Here is a 14,155-nt window from a genome sequence, read left to right as displayed (position 1 = left end):
GCACTTTTTCCTGCATTTCCTTTAAACTTATTTCAACGATTTTCATTAGAGATACACACTCATGTCCATAAATTAAGGATAATTCGGAGTCACGCGGAAATCGAACTCTAAAATAAATATATCACCTGTAAAATCACTACACACATCTACAAGAATCATATGCAAATTTCAGGAAGTAACCAGATGACACCGATGGTACGTCACAATGACGAGAGTGTAAGAGAGTAATATATAAAGAATACAGGCAAAGAAGTAAAATTGTTCGCAGGCGCTTTATAAGCATATCAGTGCAATAACCGAACAGTTATGATACAAAGGACGCATTTGGATGATTTTTACGTGGTAGAATTATCGGCCGTCTGGAATATGGCGTACCCAGCTGGAAGTATCAGACGAACTTGAAATTGCCCAGAGTGTCATCTCCAGGCTTTGGAAATGATTCCAAGATGATGGTAATGTGAGTAGACGTTACAGCACAGGTCGTCCCAGAGTTACAACGCTGAATGAGGACCGGTATTTGGCAGTCACTGCCAAAAGAAACAGGTGGAGCACAGCCTCAGCCTGTCTCGTCAGCTCTCTTCAGCCACTGGTACGACAATTTCAAGGCAGACCGTAGACGCTTACGGCAGACTGGTCTGTATGCTCGTATACCTATCAGATGCGTTCCATTTACTGCAACTCACTGTCGCCTACGGTTAGCCTGGAGTAGAGAGCATGCATTGTGGACACCGCAACAGTGGGCTTGTGTGATGTTTTCCGACGAGTCCAGGTTTAGCTTGCAGTCTGATTCTCGCCGGACTTTCATATGGAGAGCTCCAGGCACCCGTTACCACCAAGAAAACATCATTGAATGACACCGTTAGGGTGGTGCAGGAGTGCTCGTTTGGTGTGGACTTATTCTGGGTTCCAGAACTGACCTGCATGTTCAAATTGGAACCATGACAAGCCAAATCTATCGGGACGTCATTCTGGAACAACATGTACGTTTGTTTCGGGGCGCCATGGGCGTACAATTTGTGTTTATGGCTGACAACGCCCGTCCTCACCGTGCAAACATCGATGGACTGGCCAGCATTCTCACCGGACTTGAATCCAGTAGAGCACGTGTGGGACATGCTTGGCCGACGAGTTGCAGCCCGTCAACCTCTTCCTACATGTCTACCGGAACTTCGGAGAGCATTGCTTTTTGAGTGGTGTAATATCCCCCAAGATCAGATCGATAATTTGATACTCAGCATGCCTAGGTGTTGTACGGTCTGTATTGCATCGTCTGGGAGACATACAATGTATTAACAATCATACCAACCATGTAATATTGGTTTTTGGAAATATGTGTTTTTTGTAATTTGCTCCAGGGAGAAAAAATCGCTAATTTTTTTAATAATATCAAACATATAGCATCCTTTTTTGCTCTTTACCTTTTGTTTAATAAATAAGCTTTACAAATAAGTCAAATTTGTTTTGCTTCTAACTCTTCCTTTGCCTGATTTTGCATTATCCTAAATTTATGGACATGAGTGTTCTTCTCATTCAATAAGTTCTCACATCGTGGCAAGGCAAAAATATATAAAAACTCAAAATATATTCATTTAAAATTGAAAGATATAGAAACGTACTAAACATAACAACTACAATTAAAACAACAAATTTTACAATTAAAATTAGAGTTTCTACGCAAAACCAAGCAATTCGACCAGAGGGCTGGAGGGCATATTTTTCGTTGCACAAAACTAAATGTTCTTTCATGTCCCACTCGGTAAAAAACACTGAAGGTGCTGAAACACTTAATACACTATTCTAAGTTTCAAATGAAAACAAATATGGCTGCTACGGTACAAAAATGGAGGCTTAGCTGTACCTCAGCACCATTTAATTGTTGATAATTCTACAACTATTTCATGCAGATTAACTAAAATCATAAAAACCTTAACCGGAAGATAAGAACAACGTAATTCAAATATTTTTAACCAAAAAATGCGTAATTTAATCAACATATACGAACAAAAACTGGGCATCCGGAGCAGAGTAACATAATGGGTATTTATTTATTTATTTACCATCAGATGAGCAGCTGCACCGCCTTTAAGACATTCAGCTTTTACGCTCAACTGATGGAATCATCTACCAACTGTGTTATGTAAAATACAATAAAATTTTAGAATTTTGATAAGTACATAATAAAAATTAAATATCAAGAAATAAATATATAAATAACACAATAAATAATAAACATAAATAGATACAATAAATAAAAGTTAAAAATTTAGAATAAGAAATACAATGCTGTTATATATGAACTCAAATACAATATTAGAATTTTGAGAATTATATAATAAAAATTTTAAAAAATTAAATATATGAATACATAATACCTAAATAAATATGTAAGTAAATGAAACATAAATACGTAAGTAAATACTTATGATCATTACAAATTTTGAAAATGAACAACATAATGTATGAGAATAGTGGAAGCTGAGAATGTAAGGTTTGTAAACAGTTAAGAATAAGAGTAAAGTATTTCATTATGGAGAATGAAGAGCAGTAATTGAATAAAAGTTGATGAGAAATAGTATTTGAATGAATTAGGATGACTTGAATGAAAAGTTCGTGGAAATTCTTGATAGAGAGTCATTCTTGAGTAAAAGACTTGACTAATAATCTTGAGTTGAGACTTTATAAATATATTAAGGGAACGGAGTTAGAAAATATTCTTAAATTCTTGATTGAGCTTGAGAGATCTTGAAGGTGTACTGAAATAAAGATGGTCTTGAGTGAAAGCATTAAAATGAGGTAGAAGAAAGAATGGCGTATTAAGTAAGGTAAACAAAGAATAATGATTTCAAGTTCCTTTAAGATTATCGATGTTTGCGGAGATATAGTTTATTTTATTATGAAGATGATTTCTTAGAATATTACTTTTTAATAACTGTTGAAACCTTAACTGAGCAGAAGTTAAATTGTATGCTTTAAGGTGATAATCTTTAGTGAGGTTGCAGTGAAAGAGATAATGATCTACTGTAGCTTCATTCCCACAGGTACAGAGATTTGTATGGTGAAGTCCGAATCTATGAAGGTATTCTGGAAATGGACCATGAGCTGTTAGGAAAGATGTAATTGATCGGTTGGTAGATATGAATGATCTGGAAGGTTTTGATATGAAAGTAAAAGTTCTTCTGCCGGTAGTTGTTTCAGTCCACGTTTGCTTCCATAAGTGCATTATTTCTGTTTCTAATTTTGTTTTTAGTAATGATGTTGGATATGGAATTGAGTAATTTGGAAGGGAAGAATTGTTTGCAGCCTCTTTATAATGGTACATAATGGGCATATATATATTTATATACTTTTGGTTCTGCCGATTGCATGGGAAAAGCGAGGTGCATAACTTTCCAAGTTCCGCTGGATGCGCCGCTGATTAACTTGCAGGATTTGCGACTTTTGTTCCTTGTGTCTGAGTTAGTTGCTATAGAGCGCTGAAAGTAGGAGAATGCATGAGACCGTTAGTCAGGATTGCAGGTGTTGAGAAGGCGTGACTACCTTGTCACGTGAGGTGTAAAGTAGTCGTTGATACGTTGCGAGATTTCAAGTTAAAAAAGCTGAAGAAAACATTAAACATACAAAATTGCAGAAGGGAAATTTTCCTAGTAATCATCAGAGTAACAACATATGGAATAAACCAGATTTCATCACTTAATACAGTCTAGCAGTACTGTAAGTTGAAGTTCGGAGTCCATGATAACGTGATGGGGATGGTGCAAACAGAATCGTGTTTTCATTATAACATTCGAAGATGTTTCAGGAAAGCAAATATGCAATAACTTTAGTAAGAGTCACAAAATAACAGAATAAATGCAGAAAAAATATTAACACAAAATACATATATACAAATTCAAGATGTCTATCCCAGAGCATACTTAGAGAAAGCAGTCACATGTCACGTGAGCGAAATCAGGTATTCTGATTCGCTTAGCGTAAACTTGTTTAAAACTGATGAAAAGAGTAAAATAATTAAATAATGGGTTACAATAGCGAAAAATCACTATTTTCCCCATGTTCTTCAATATGATATATATAAGGAATACCAGAAATTTCAGTCCTAAAAATGCAGAAAGTCCTACAACAAGGCTGAACATAGAACTCAAGTTCATAGGTCACGTGGGAGGTCACCCTCCCAGTTGCTGACTTTTAGAAATGCTTCGCTTCTTGAATATTGAAGAAACGCAGGACTCCAGAGTAAAGTAAAAGAAAATAAGAGTCAAATCACTATGTAAAGATCAAAATTTCCACTAACTCGGTATTAGGTGGAAAAATGTTCGTTTCCACCAAGTTTGTATGCTATGAAAGGTCCAAGAAATCGTGTTATAACATTCCTGTATACAAAATTTTAATGTTCTGGATTATTCGTTTTTCAGTTGTGCGAGATAAAAAAATCTCTTCTAACCATTTTAAATCAGTTTTATAACTAGTTTGGGGGGAAAGGGTTAGTTATTCTGTCCTTACGTACAGATGTCACGCAAAATGTTGAATTGCATTCGACATCGGTCAAAATGAAACTTTTCGTTGAAATATGAAACCCGGGACTTTTCGTGATTACAATAATTCCTTTATTTCTCACAAGGAATTAAAAATGCACAGGCTGTTCGCACATTTTTTAGACGATATTACTTTTGCCAAAAAAAAATTTTCACTTTGGAATTCTTTGTTCCAAATACGTATCCACGAAAAAAGTGGAATGTTTCAAATGTTGCAAAAGTAAGATTTTTAACATTAAAATATAACCCGCGAAATAAAACGAGTTTCGTAGTCACTAAAATGTTCAGCGTCAACCGTAAATAAAGTAATTCATGCTGATTTGAATATTAAAATCGGGAAAAAAACATAATGCGCATTGTCTTTCTCTACGACATAACGCCTGACGCCGAACGCGCTGCAGAATTAATTATGAGAGGCATTTATGAGGACAAAAATGGTAAAATGTTGTCACAATAGACGAATCTTGTGTGTACTTAAATGACTGCGATAAAAAGACATCCATTTATGATCATCAAAGAGGAGAGGGAATAATCTTAAATGGTTCAGGAAATCTAAAGAAATTATTCTAAGGGATTTATGATACTTGATACGGCAAATTAAAAATAAAGAAATTAGAGAAAATGGTAAGATCAACTCCATACATTATCAAAACATATTTCCCGTCCAATTTTTAAATATGAAATACTTCCTCTTTACTTGCAATGCCATCAATATATAGAACTACTTCAGCCGCTCAGACAGTGTAATGGTTAGGGAAGTCTGACTGAAATACCAAAGGGTCCGGGTTCGAATCCCGGAGAAGGCATGGATGTAAAATACTCTTACCCTTCATAGGATGGTATCGGTGGCCGCCTATTAGGTGCCTTCACAATAAATGGCTACAATTTCTGGCCTTAGTAGTGGCCAATGCCGTTATAGGCAAGTGCTCGCCATTGTATTAAAAAAAAAAATCTGATTTGTACACCCCACGACTTCCTTGTACGAAATATTCAATTATACGCATTTTTTCTTGCATTGCATTTAAACTTATTGGATTTAATTAAATCTACTTCGTCGATAGCGCATAAACCACAATAGAATAAATGCACGCTTTAAAATTCACTATGTTTGTTTACCGTAGCGACACTTTGGCGCTAGCTTCACTTAATAGCGTTACATTTCTTTCATAATTTAAATCAGAATATATATAAATTTATATCATTTGAAGAATTATCGAATCATTGCCGTATGTTGTATTCAAATACCATAATAAATCTAGAACGATGTATAAAAGAAATTAAGCAAACAAAACAAAAAAGAAACAGTATTTCACAGACGATTGAGTATTTCTCATTCAATTAATTTATTTCTCAGTTCGCGACAAGGCAAAAATACGTAAAAATTCAAAATATCTATATTAAAATTTTTGAAGTAAATCTTAAATATTTATTCCCTTGAAAAATTCCAGAAAGGATTAAGCATGATTTAATTCACAATAATAAATGAAGGCGCTATCTTTGTTGTTGCGAATCTCTCTAATAATTCTTTACCATATTATTAGTGAGCATGGCCGAATCAGAAAACATTTCCCAGTCTGCTTGTTCGTAAATGAACCGTGGTGATCTGGATGTTGGGCCATGCTGTAGCTCGATTAAAATTCATAAAGATAGGGAAATGATCACTATTAAAGTGTCGTTCCCAACGCTAAATGAACAAAAGGGAAGAAGTTAAGGTGAACAAATGGCCAAATCAATACTGTGAAATTTCCTCGTTAACTGGTGAAAATATGTTTGTTCTCCTCTATTAAGGATAAGGAACGGGGGACGTGGGCACTATGCCTCTACCATACGGTTAATTAGTATAGCACCACGTCTACCATGACCTCTGCGCAGCAGAATAAATGACCATGCAGTGACCATTACAGCAGGAAGTATCCTCTTTTAATGACAACAACTGGAATACTAATCGTTAGCACTTTACAGACCATCACTACATCTTTGTCTTTATCGTAACTTGTTAATTACACAAATGCAACAATTTTACTGCCAAGGTATACCACAATTGTTTGTAATCAATCATTCATTTTCAATAATGTACTCTCCTCTATTAAGGAGCATAAGCAGTGATCACTAATGAAGTCTTCTATTTGTTTTCCCCGAAAATTTGTATCACTACCCCAGAGATAATTATGGCCATTTAAATCTCCAATTACAGTGAAAGGAGTAAGCAACTGTTCTATCAAATCAACCAATTCCTTTTTATCTAACACTTCAACAAAATGAGGAGGCAAGTAGATGGTAGAGACGGTGACAAGAATTCTGATATATCTGTACGGCGACAGCTTGGAGACCTGTGTTCAAAGTAAAGACAATCGAAGGGTAGACATGGGAGGTGAGAATAGAAATGCCTCCGCTTACGCGCTCACCAGACAAAGTCTTTCCTCCCATTTGAATACCTCCGCAAGTTAGCTGTTCTAGCTTGGTTGAGAAACGTCTCCTACACTCCAAAACAGGCAGGGTTATAGATATCTATCAGGCTTTTGATGTTCACTAGACCTTGATGGAATCCGCGACAGTTCAAAGAAACTAAAATAGCCATCATGAATATTTAATTTGCTTATGATGTTTCTTTGTTAGGCGTGGTAGAAGACTTTTTGATGGGGCTAACCCTTCTCCTAATTCAATTTCAGATTCAAGTGTATCTGATAGCATACGCTCTAATGAGGTATGACCAAAATTTACTGTTTTTGAGCTTATATTATTTGAAGAAGACTTCATTTGGTTTTTAACATTAATTATTTCATGTTTTTATAAGTTAGCGTATGTTTCATACTACAGGATTACCACAGTACGTTTGTAACGCAGGTCCGTTCTCAGTAAACATAGGAGCATTCAGCTGTCGACGTAACTCTTCGGATATGACGGAAAAATCGGCACCCGAATCAACAAAGGCTTTCACACACTGTCCGTTCACGGTGTTAAAGTTGTATTCTTTTTCGACTTGGCTGTGGTGTATGTCGGAGTATTTTTCAACTGCGGCCCTACCTCCTGTCCAGGTCGCTTGAGCTAGTTTTCCTCATTTGTTCGGCGTGGGAAACGGCTGGAGCGGCATAATGGTGACTGCGATTGTCGGCGGTTGAAGAGAGCGTCACGGATAAGGTGAACTTATTCGGGAAGAAGTAGGTTGTGAATATTCGTCGTCGAAGCTGTACGGATACGTAGAGTCAGTATCCCTGTCCCGTCGAGGGTTGGACGTTTTTGCGGCTCTTGCATTTTCAAATATCTGGCGTCTCTCACTGCAGTTTCTTGGAACATGTCCTGGGCGTCCGCAACGAAAACAGAAAAGCACATTATCGTCAGTCCTCCACAGATCTGTCCTACGTTGGGGAGTAGTTTTCTGGCTGGCTGCGGGCCTAACTGGAAGTGAACGTTGGGTAGTGTTTTTGCTTTTCCCTGCTCCTGTGAGTGGTGGCAGCGTCTTCCTGGACCACAGATGCTGTGTCATTCGTTGCTACAGGTTCTATTTCCGTGTACCCTGAACATGTGGCAGGACTTTCTGAAGCTCTTCCCGGACGATGGCGCGCACTATAGACCTTAGTTCACCGGCGTCCGCATCGGCCGACACCCTGGAGACATCAGAAAGCCTCTGGAAACGTGTTCGGGCGATACTTCTTCGTCGAAGGCTTTTCTATGTGACGGCAGCGTTTCACGAAGGCATCGACTCTGTCATATTCCTGGGACAACAGGACCTGGTACAAGTCTTCAACAATGCCTTTCATGAGATGGGCCACTTTCTCGTCTTCAGACATGGATGAGTTTGCTTTTCGGCAAAGAGTGAGAACATCTTGAATGTTAGCTTCAGACATGTCATCGATTTGCTGCGCACGTGTGAGTAGTACTCGTTCAGCTTGGCGCTTTACGTCAGCTGCACTAGAAAATGTGTTAAGAGCATTCCTGAAAACAGTTCAACTGGTAAATATGTTGTCATTATTATCGAACCACTGTCAAGCGGTTCCGGCGAGGTCAAAAAAGACGTCCGCCAGACACAATTAATCATCCCAGCGGCGATTCCATCAAAGAGCTTGAGCCATCTATTAGCATCTTCTTGGCTGTCCTCGGCAAATATCCACGGACTTCTGGGTAGTTGGTACTTCAGGATCGGTTTTGGTGCGATTTAACTCGAAGCGGAACTAGCTCCTGCTGGAGGATTCTTCTCGGTTTCCTTCTCATCAACCGTCTTTCTCGATCCTTTACGCGAATCCTGTTAAGCGCCCAAACTCAGGAGGAAATCCTCGAATCCGCAGGCTTTGGCGTAACTTTGACGTATGAACAAGCAAGTACTAAATCTAAACTCAAGACTTTTTATTATTTCGAACTGAATGAATAACTACTTATAGACACTGATTCAGAAGTCAAACAACAAAAATCAGCGTTAATTCACAAAATTTTCACAGGACTAGTTTCGATGGTTTTACCGAACCATCATCTTCAGCTGCAAAACCGCAAATGAACAAGATAGGAAATAATGTTTAGATAAGATAAGAAAGTCTGGACAAGAATAAGCAAGTGGCGCCATCTGTTGGCGAAACCAGAACTAAAACATAATTTCTCTAAAAGCCGAAGGCAAATTTGGATTGGAATTAGGATCGTTAACTAGAACAGAAAGATTTTTATGAATGTGAAATGCCTCTAGAAAATCCAGTTCTCCAATGGAAGATGTTTTTTGAATAATTTTGGCAGCAGAAAAATTGAAAGTGTGATTTTCGGACCAACAATGTTGAGCAAAAGAAGACTTCTGTGTTTCCGTTTTTCTAACATATGCCTCATGTTCTTTGACGCGAAATTTTAAGGCTCTCTTAGTTTGGCCAATGTAAATTAAACCGCACTGGCAAGGAATCCTATAAATACCCCAGGAATTCATATCCGGAATGGGGTCCTTGAGTATAGAAGTTGGAATTTTATTGATGGGAGAGTAAACAACCCGAAAGTTAAATTTCTGCAAAATATGTGCAACTTTATAGCTAATTGATGGAAAGAAGGGAATGACAACAGAATTTTTATAATCTCCTAAAATAAGAGTGTGGCTTTTAGTGTGTTGAGATGAGAATTTTTTAACTGCTTGATTAATAATGTTGGGTGAAAAGCCCCTGTCAATAGCTATTGCTTTTAAATAATTTAGTTCTTCATCAAGGGCTAGTTTGGAGGAGCAAACTTGAAGAGCACGGAAAACATAGGAATAAAATGAAGCTAACTTTTGTTTAGTCGGATGACATGATTTAAAGTGTGGTGGAAGGCAAACCGATGAAGGTTTACGGTAAACTGTAGTACTGAAGTTGGATGTGTTACGTGTGACCAGAATGTCGAGAAACGGAAGAGAATTGCAAGTCTCAAGTTCAAAAGTGAACTGAATAGCAGGATCAATAGAATTCATTGTTGAAAGAACTCTATTTAAATCATCTTTATTACCTTCAAACAGGGTAAAAGTATCGTCTACGTAGCGGAACCATGCCGGGAAGTTTAAAGTTTCAAACAATTTTGATTCATAATAATGCATGTAGATATCAGCCAGGATGGGACTGAGGGGGCTTCCCATGGCTAATTCCTCAGTTTGCTTGTAATATTTATTTTGGAAAACAAAATGTGTTTGTTTCAAACAGAGTTGAGTGATTTTTATTCAATTTTATTCAAATCAAATCTAATCAAAAACCTTCGAGTCGCATTTCAAGAATTCTGTTAAATTGCAAACTTGCCATACTTCGGTCCGTGATAAGGGATACACGTCAACAATTGTCCAAAATTGAACATGAACTCTATAAGCTTCATCTGAAACTCGCTAAAACATATCCAAAATTCACTGCCCTTGAACAAAAGTCTTGGTCTAGAACGGAGAATGCAGTTAACCGTCATAAAAACACCCTTGCAGTTAAATTCGAAAAACTTCTTTTACAGTCTTCCAGTTCAAGTAGTTCAAAAAATCTTCCCATTGTAAACATCAAGCCAATAGTTAATATTTCTAATGTTAGTCTTTCAGAAGAACAAGAGAGAATTCTAAAATATAATTTTAACTTCTCAAAAACCAGTAAACCCTCGATTCCAAAGATTTTGGCTCCTATCGAAAACGCTTTCAAGTTCAGTAAAGTTTCAGATTCACAGAAAGAAATGATTAGGCATCTTATCGCTCATAATGTGAAATTCAATAATAAACCTTTGAAACCAAATCTAACTGCGAGAGAAAGAGCTACAATGCGGGAGATTCATTCTAACCCGGATATTGTCATTTCAAAGGCCGACAAAGGTGGCCAGATAGTCGTCATGGATAAGAACACTTACATCGATGGTGTCACTTAACTCTTAAACGAAGGACCATATAATCCGATCCCTAAAGATCCTTCACCTTCGGACTTGTCCAAAATAAAAACTGCGATCAAATCTTCGCAAATCATTTCAAGCAACTTAAAACATTCGCTTATCCCATCTGTTGCGAATTGTGCCAGATTATATGCTCTTCCCAAAATTCATAAAAGTGGTATTCCTTTCCGCCCTATTGTATCAAATTTAGGTACTGCCTCGTATCCATTAGCTAAATATTTAGTTTCTAGATTTTCCACTCTATTAGACAATAACATTTACACCATAAAAAATTCAATAGAGTTTGTAAAAAAGGTTAAAAACATTTCTCCTCGTAATTTACTCATGGTTTCTTTTGATGTAAAATCATTATTCACCAATGTCCCAGTGGAGGGTGCATTAAGATGTTTAGAAACCAGACTTCGCGAATTTCATTTCTCTTGCATCGAAATTGATGAGCTAATTTCTCTCACTCAACTCTGTTTGAAACAAACACATTTTGTTTTCCAAAATAAATATTACAAGCAAACTGAGGGATTAGCCATGGGAAGCCCCCTCAGTCCTATCCTGGCTGATATCTACATGCATTATTATGAATCAAAATTGTTTGAAACTTTAAACTTCCCGGCATGGTTCCGCTACGTAGACGATACTTTTACCCTGTTTGAAGGTAATAAAGATGATTTAAATAGAGTTCTTTCAACAATGAATTCTATTGATCCTGCTATTCAGTTCACTTTTGAACTTGAGACTTGCAATTCTCTTCCGTTTCTCGACATTCTGGTCACACGTAACACATCCAACTTCAGTACTACAGTTTACCGTAAACCTTCATCGGTTTGCCTTCCACCACACTTTAAATCATGTCATCCGACTAAACAAAAGTTAGCTTCATTTTATTCCTATGTTTTCCGTGCTCTTCAAGTTAGCTCCTCCAAACTAGCCCTTGATGAAGAACTAAATTATTTAAAAGCAATAGCTATTGACAGGGGCTTTTCACCCAACATTATTAATCAAGCAGTTAAAAAATTCTCATCTCAACACACTAAAAGCCACACTCTTATTTTAGGAGATTATAAAAATTCTGTTGTCATTCCCTTCTTTCCATCAATTAGCTATAAAGTTGCACATATTTTGCAGAAATTTAACTTTCGGGTTGTTTACTCTCCCATCAATAAAATTCCAACTTCTATACTCAAGGACCCCATTCCGGATATGAATTCCTGGGGTATTTATAGGATTCCTTGCCAGTGCGGTTTAATTTACATTGGCCAAACTAAGAGAGCCTTAAAATTTCGCGTCAAAGAACATGAGGCATATGTTAGAAAAAAGGAAACACAGAAGTCTTCTTTTGCTCAACATTGTTGGTCCGAAAATCACACTTTCAATTTTTCTGCTGCCAAAATTATTCAAAAAACATCTTCCATTGGAGAACTGGATTTTCTAGAGGCATTTCACATTCATAAAAATCTTTCTGTTCTAGTTAACGATCCTAATTCCAATCCAAATTTGCCTTCGGCTTTTAGAGAAATTATGTTTTAGTTCTGGTTTCGCCAACAGATGGCGCCACTTGCTTATTCTTGTCCAGACTTTCTTATCTTATCTAAACATTATTTCCTATCTTGTTCATTTGCGGTTTTGCAGCTGAAGATGATGGTTCGGTAAAACCATCGAAACTAGTCCTGTGAAAATTTTGTGAATTAACGCTGATTTTTGTTGTTTGACTTCTGAATCAGTATTTATTCGGCGTGTTATTGTGTCTTACTTATAGACAGCTGATGAACATGCTAAAATATTCTAGACTCGAAATGTTCTGGAAGAATAAGAAGGAAATCTACATAAATAAGATAACATTAATAAGAAGGAAATTCACATAAAGACAAATTATCAGGCATCTTGCCGTTGATGGGTTTTGAACCCGGGACCTTCGAGTTTCGAGTCCTGCGTCTTCTCCACTATGCTATGAGGAGCTCGGTCGAAAGGAGCAATTTTCGCTACAATATATAGGAATATAAAGCAAGGACACTGTATTCTCGGAGGATCATTCGCTGACGCTATAATTTTATAAGACATCATCTATTTGCCACCATTTTATTCATGCCCTCCCACGCTCATGTGCTTGCTTAGAAAGTAAATACGACTCAATTGGTAGCAAATGGGTGGGTAAGCTCATGTCAAAATTATGTCACAAACTGTACAATTTTAATAATTTTCCCCAGATTTAAAGAAGACCTGCCCATTTTGGCGACACCGACTATGAGAATGCTAAGGATAACAATCCACAAGCGAACCTTAGTATTACAGGGCTAAAATCGATGTCTACAAAAGTTACTCCAGGGCTTGAATCGATGCCTCTTAAAGAGCGTCACAAAAAGTTATCGAATTTAACAGAATTTTATAAGACGGTATCGAAATTTGTAGGATAAGTCCAGTGTACTTTAGTATACTTTATACAACAGTTTAATAGTATGACACATTGTAGAGCGTTCTTATGTTTTTCGGAATTTAGTTATATAGTTGTGCTGAGATTTGGCATAGTGATAATTGTAAACAGAGGTGCCCTAGAGAGATTTCGGGCCCGGTCTACGACAGGTGCAGGTCCGCCACTAATCTCAATCTGAATATAATCGACTGGGTTTTGTGCTTCACCCAAGTCATTTCAGTATCCGAGAATGTTAACAATTATCTCATTTCTCTATGCGTGCCCTCACGCTGCTAAAGGTTACCGTTACACACTAAGCGTTAGAATACCCACCATTCGAATCCCGGTGACGACACAATAAACATTTTGTGTTTTCTGTTTCGAAGCAAAAATGAAATGATCTCTAGAAATCTTTTAAGATTTCAAATTTCGGATATATTACAAATTACAAAATGTTACCAGATATAAGGTAAGAACTGAAGCAATATTTCCTAAAAATTTCAATTTGGTTTATAAGATGAGGGTGTTTTTGTACTTGATATGAATGTGTTACTTAAATTGATCAACATTTTCACGGTTACACGTCTATACCTAATATGTCAGAATAGGTAAGAGTGTCGAAATAAATTGCAAGCTCATCCGGTTAAACATGGGCTGACGTCAACAAATGTGTTTGCAAAGATAATAAAGCCAGCTAGATGTTGAAACTCCCATTTGTATCCATTTCCCCCAATTACTTTTCTAAAAACGATACAAAAGCGAGTGTTCAAAAGACGATATTATATCTGCGGTTTCCAATTAAACAAGAAAAGATAACTACACTAATTGCAAACTTGAAAGAATATCCGTCACCAGCCCCCTTCCACTTAAATTA

At 37.0% G+C, this 14,155-nt stretch overlaps 1 long non-coding RNA gene across 1 annotated transcript in view; it reads right to left on the bottom strand.

Annotated features, from left to right (window-relative positions):
- Positions 1–14,155, bottom strand: part of LOC146998345 (uncharacterized) — a 138,777-nt gene that overhangs the window by 40,277 nt on the left and 84,345 nt on the right. The gene's annotated exons all lie outside the window — the stretch shown is intronic.

This window comes from Stegodyphus dumicola, chromosome 3 (genome assembly GCF_044657685.1).
Source record: "Stegodyphus dumicola isolate Sdum_Otavi_A_Nest chromosome 3, ASM4465768v1".
Classification (NCBI taxonomy): Eukaryota; Metazoa; Arthropoda; class Arachnida; order Araneae; family Eresidae; genus Stegodyphus; species Stegodyphus dumicola.
The sequence above is the reverse complement of the archived record's forward strand: the minus strand, read 5'-3'. Positions and strand labels throughout refer to the sequence as shown.